We start from the raw sequence: 6,053 nt of genomic DNA, 5'->3' as shown, positions 1-6,053 counted from the left end.
GTGTGTTGGTGTTTATGCATGTGTGTCTGAGTAGGTTTGTATTTGTGTCTGCGTGTGCGTGCGTGTGCCTTAGTTTTTGTGTGTGCGCTTTTATGCATGTGTATGTCTGTGAATTAATTTATATTGGTGTGTGTATGCGTGTGTGTTTGTGGCTGTCCTTTAGCTTGGATGCAGGTGATTGTGTGTGTGTGTGTGTGTGTGTGTGTGTGTGTGTGTGTGTGTGTGTGTGTGTGTGTGTGTGTGTGTGTGTGTGTGTGTGTGTGTGTGTGTGTGTGTGTATTTGCTTGGGAATGTGTTTGCGTGGGTGTGTGTGTGTGTGTTGAAGCAGATACACATCAAGACACCAGTGCAGTATATGGTCAGCTATCTTCATGCAGAGCATCAGTAACCGCTAGTTGTGAGCGCTAGGCCGATGCTAGCATGGTCAGGCCTTATCTGCAAACGCAGCGCTATGCATTAGCATTTCTCCTTGGCTCATCCTGGTGGGTCCCTTCAAACAACTTTGGCACCGACCCACAAGCCAGCATATGTAATTTACGTCAACAACATGGCCGACACCACAGCCCATAGAAGGTTTTCTCCTCTCTGTGTCTCCCTGTTCTGCTCAGATTAATCTAGATTCTGGGTCCCAAACCATGGGTCGGGACCCAGAACTGGCTATTGGGCCGCAGTCCGAAACAAATATTTCATATGATTGATTTAATCCCTGTGCTTCATGTTTGTTGATAAGTGTGGCAAATCAGTCACAATCACTTGAAAACTGCCAAGCAATTAATTTTGACATTGATGTTAATTTTCCTATTCCAGATTTGCATTAACTATTGATTATTTATGGAGCTCCGTCTAGGTGGTGCCCCGAGGGCTGAGGACCCACTACTGGCCCTGTTGAAGCACTTCTTGGCCCTCGGCCAAAACAGTTTCAGAAAAGCTGATATAGATTAGTCTAAAAAGTCTGTGTTCCTCAAATGGGGGTACGTGTCCCCCTAGGGGTTCTTTGATAATTGCAGTGGGTACATAGACATAGGATAAAAAAAGGGATTCTTCTATTTATTTGTCCAAGCGCTGACTCCCGACTGGAGAAAACTGCATTCAGCCAGCGGTTTCATGTCAGTAGTGAAGGGCATGGCCTACTGCCAGCCTGCGAGCCCTCTGAGACAGTAGTTGATAAACGCCTGCACAAGCAAACAGCACTTGACAACATTGTTAAATGTGGAGCAAGAACATTTGTCCATTCCCGTCATGACTCATTTTCCCTAGGAACCATTACCCGTGCATGAATGGCCTTCTGGGTACATCACTATTATTGTTTTGGTTCAGTGGTCACGTGACAGGAATAAATTACTTTATTCAGAACAAACGTCTTCCTTGGCACATAGTCTGCACTGCTGTTTCTGTATCCAATGAAAAGTGTGGTCATTGTGTCTGGACCTGTTATGTTCACCTCAGGATTTTCTTTCACCATTACTTCAGTAACAAATTACAAATAGCAACAAACAATATACTAAAGCCTCTAGCATTGTTACGTATTTTAAGAATCTAAGCTACCCACACATAGACCCAATGAAGCAGGACCAAACATATAAGCCGTAAATACTATACGTAGCCACAAGGGGAGCAAGACCTTATTGGAGGCTGCTCCAGCCACAGATAGCAGCACCTTTAGATATATGAAGAAGCCGAAGCCATTACGGGACCCCGGCCACGCCCACTAGGCCACGCCCACTTGACGGTCTCTACCTGTGCACTCGAGGTGGAGAGCGTCAGAGATTTTCAGCGACACCCGCGAAGGGTCACGGGCCTCTGCCCGTGGCCTGTAGTAGCTAGAGTTATTATCTCTCACACGTGTTCAACACGACTCCTAGACTTTCGTTCCATGGTCAGTTACCATGCCGAAACATGCAGACTTTAACAATAAACAGAGTTAAAAGCAATCCCGGATTTGAACCCTTTCCTTGAAGAAAAATTCAGTAGCATCATAACCCAAGCAAATAGTCTAGCACTTTAGCCTCTATATACAGTATGCCTCTTGCTAAGTACTAGCCTAGAGCAGCATAACCCAAGCCTATAGTCTAGCACTTTATCCTCTAGCTTGATATAAGCCTCAACTGAATATTTGTAGTCAGGTCCTTCGTGCCAATGTATATTTTCCATCTATTCATAGCCCTGTGTTGCTAACACTGTCTGGACCCACCCCACCCCCCAACCCCAACCCTCAAGCCCCCACCACACCAGGACCTGCCCGTCTGGGGGCCGGACGGACCACCCTGTTCACGGCTGGAGGCTGTCATCACAGGGTCCAGTGCTGGGCCCCCATCAGACCCCCATCGGGCCCTTGGGAGGAAACCCAAGAGCCTTGAGCGGGTCCAGGAGCCTTTCATGGGGGATGATGTATTAAATAAACAGAGGCCCCGCTTGGCTTCCTTTCCCAGGGAGGGTGACGGGATGGGGGAGCCACGTCCCACTGCTACCCTGGAAACTCACCAGCCGCTACTAAACGCTAACACATGCTAACACATTTAGCGTCCCAAAACAGAATGCACTGTGGTGTCGAGGTGACTTAATTTGCTCTACAGCCACTAGTTATCAACAGTCAGTCAAGCTGGAGATGGTTTGGTTTGAATGTCTGTCCATGACATCATCTTAAGGTGTATAAATGTGTAAGTGTGTGTTTGTGTGTGTGTGTGTAGATGTGCGTTTGTGTGTGGTCTCTACATGTGTGTGTAGTGTGTATGTGTTTGATGTGTGTATGTCAGGGCACGTACAAGAACATACCAGTGGACCAGATGTGGAAGTGTGAAGATCTGGAACCACAGGGGTCCCTGGCAAAGCCTTAGTCTGTCTGGGGTCCGTCCCTCTAGTCGCTCTCTTGTCTCTCTCTAGTCTGACTGGGGTCTGTCTCCTTTCTACTCTCTCTAGTCTCTCTTTAGTCTCTCTCTCTAGTCTCTATCTAGACTGTCTGGAGTATGTATCCTTTCTACTCTCTCTAGTCTCTCTTTAGTCTCTCTCTAGTCTTTCTGGGTTCTGTCTTCTTTCTAGTCACTAGTCTCTCTCTCTCTCTAGTCTGTCTGGGGTCTGTCTCCTTTCTAGTCTCTCTCTAGTCTGTCTGGATTCTGTCCCTCTAGTCTGTCTGGGGTCTGTCACCTTTCTACTCTCTCTAGTCTCTCTCAAGTTCTCTCTAGTCTGTCTGGGGTCTGTTCCTCTAGTCTCTCTCTCTGGTCAGTCTGGGATCTGTCCATCTAGTCTAGTCTCTCTCGTCTGTCTGGGGTCTGTCCCTCTAGTATGCCTGTGGTCTGTCCCTCTAGTCTCTTTCTAGTCACTCTCTAGTCTGTCTGGGGTCTGTCCCTCTAGTCTCTCTCCAGTCTGTTTGGGGTCTGTTTCCTTTCTTGTCTCTCTCTGGTCTGTCTGGGGTCTGTCCCTCTAGTCTAGGTTCTCTCTAGTCTCTCTCTAGTCTGTCTGGGGTCTGTCCCTCTAGTCTAGTCTCTCTCTAGTCTGTCTGGGGTCATTCCTTCTAGTCTAGTGTATCTCTGGTCTCTCTCTAGTCTTTCTCTATTCTGTAGTCTCTCTCTAGTTTCTCTCTCATCTCTTTGGGTTCTCTATCCCTCTAGTCTCCAGAGTCCTTCGGTTGCGTCTTTCTGGGGTCTCTAATTATCCCTCTAGTGTCTCTAGTCTCCAGAGTCCATCGGTCTCGTCTCTCTGTGGTCTTTATCCCTCTAGTCTCTCTACTCTCCGGAGTCCTTTGGCCTTATCTCTGGGGTCTCTTTCTCTAGCCTCCTACTGATCCATTAGTTTGTACTGTATTGTTGTTGCTGTAAATCACGGTTGCTCTGCTCTTTCAACCCCACCTTTAACACCAAAGAGGTTATGGAGGAGGTGATAATGAGGAAACCAGAAGTAACAGAAGCAACTACTCTGCAGCTGTCTTTTCCTTAGGGGTACATGTAAACAGACTCCTAAGGGGCCACTCACAATAGGGCTGTTTGCCTGTTCTGTGCTGCAGGAAGATGTTCTGTGCCCCTCCCCACTCCCCCCGCTGGCCCGTGGTCACACTGCTCCCAAAGGCCGTGGCCTGGGCACGATTGCTCCTTCATACATACGTCATCACGTCGTAATACGAGAAATACGTCATCACTAAGCGTCCTCGCCGCCATAACAACAATGGAGTACAACAACGTGAATGCTGTCGTCTGCCTAAATTTCAAGTAAACACTCAACTCCACTATCGCACCAACAGAAACCCACTCATGAACCGCTTGCCGCCATTGTTTAAAATGATTGTTTTGGGGAAGAAGGGCATGGACCAATAAAGAAAGAAGGGTCGCGCAAGGACTACGTCATCCAGCTCATGTTGCGTATCCGCGCGTGTGCGTGTGTCATCTCATCAGCATCTGTACTTTGGCCACGGCACACCTCTCCCAAGTGTGCCGTGGCCAAGGGTCTGTTCAATTCTGGAATACGGATGGCGTGGCCACACTAGCCAAACGTTCTAGACTTTAGTATGCAAATGAGCTCGGGCACGGTGCCGCGGCCCTAGTGTGAGTGGCCCCTAAGTATTGCAATATATGTCTGTGTGTCATTGTTTGGTCTTTTAAGCTGCATTTTGTTACTATTAAGGTCAGTACTAAAGGCAGTACCCAAAACATGTTGAGAAGAGAGGATGAATGTCGAAGGGTGAACATGAAAGACAGACATCTACTGGAAATCAATCTGAAGTTTTCCACTTCCATCTTTTTGTTTTTAGAAATTACGACAAGGTAATGGAATTACTTTGTTTAATTACACTGAGTCTGAAAACACTTGGCCCGCGTTGAAACAGTCACAACACAATGCTGTTGCCAAGACATCAACTGAAATACTCTCTGGCATCCCTTGTTTAATCCAAACCACTCGCTCTGGTTCAGACCTTCTCATCCGGAACGTTTGGTTGTATTAAAGACACGACAAGATATGTGGGAGAAGGGTTTCAAAAAAGTAAATAATCGTCATCCTTCCTGACAATGGAATTGGAACCGTTCTCCCACGATTTCCCGACTTGTTATGTCTTGAAAGTAACCTAATGTTCTTGACGAGAAGGGTAAAGAGTTCGAACCTTACCGACAAAGACGAGGCTTTGACGGAAGAGAATGTGTGGAAATTGTCTAATGTTGATTTCCACCGGTTCTCTGTCAACAAAAGTGTCCTCTTTGTCGGCCTTTGATGGTCTTTGTCTGCCTTTGGCTGTCTTCAACAGAATTTTGTTCAGCTGGTGGAAACCATCCCTGATAGTTCCAACGGCTTCTCTTTAACAAACAGGTTTTTATTGGATGCTGGTGGATCCCTCGGTAAGAGATGGGGTCTGCTGTGGTTTGGGAAGAGCCAGAAGAACAAGACACTGCTATAGAGTACGTCTAGCTGTATGTCCTTTCAGGACACGCTCCTCTGACAAAGAGCAGATATGTCTTCAGAATCACCGTTGACAGCAGGTCCTCAGACACATGGCAACAAGCAATACAGGAACAGGATGTCAAGCCATTAGAGATGTCATAGTCTCTCGGTTTTGAACTTTGTCACTCTGTATGTTCGATAAATAGAATTCCACTTGGGAAAAAATTAAAATGGATATTAGGCATGTACCAAAACATTATCCCCTTTGTTGGAATTTAATTACTATTACAAATGTATAAATATACTTTTTGCCAAAAAAATAAAATAAAAATAACAGTAAAGATTACCATAAGAGAAATAATTTTGTGAATGCTTTCAGCCAAATTTTCCTACAATTTATGACTGCATACATTCTAAGCATTTCTGCCCCCCCAGTGGGAGTCGAACTCCTAACCCTGGTGGTGTTGATGCTTTACTCTACCAGTTAAGCAACACAGGGAACCAACCCCCTAACCCCGGCACAGTGTAAATGGCTTGGGAGCTAGACAGGAGCAATTGATTAATTTAATGAAAAAAGAGAAAGGGGAAGAGAGCAAGAGACAGAAGGAGACAGGCAGACAGAGGGAGACAGAGAGAGAGGGAGTCAGAGAGAGACACAGAGAGAGAGGTTGGGAGAAAGACCTAGACAGGGA

The sequence above is a fragment of the Gadus morhua genome, chromosome 23 (genome assembly GCF_902167405.1).
Source record: "Gadus morhua chromosome 23, gadMor3.0, whole genome shotgun sequence".
Taxonomy (NCBI): Eukaryota; Metazoa; Chordata; class Actinopteri; order Gadiformes; family Gadidae; genus Gadus; species Gadus morhua.
Note: the sequence above shows the minus strand (reverse complement) of the source record.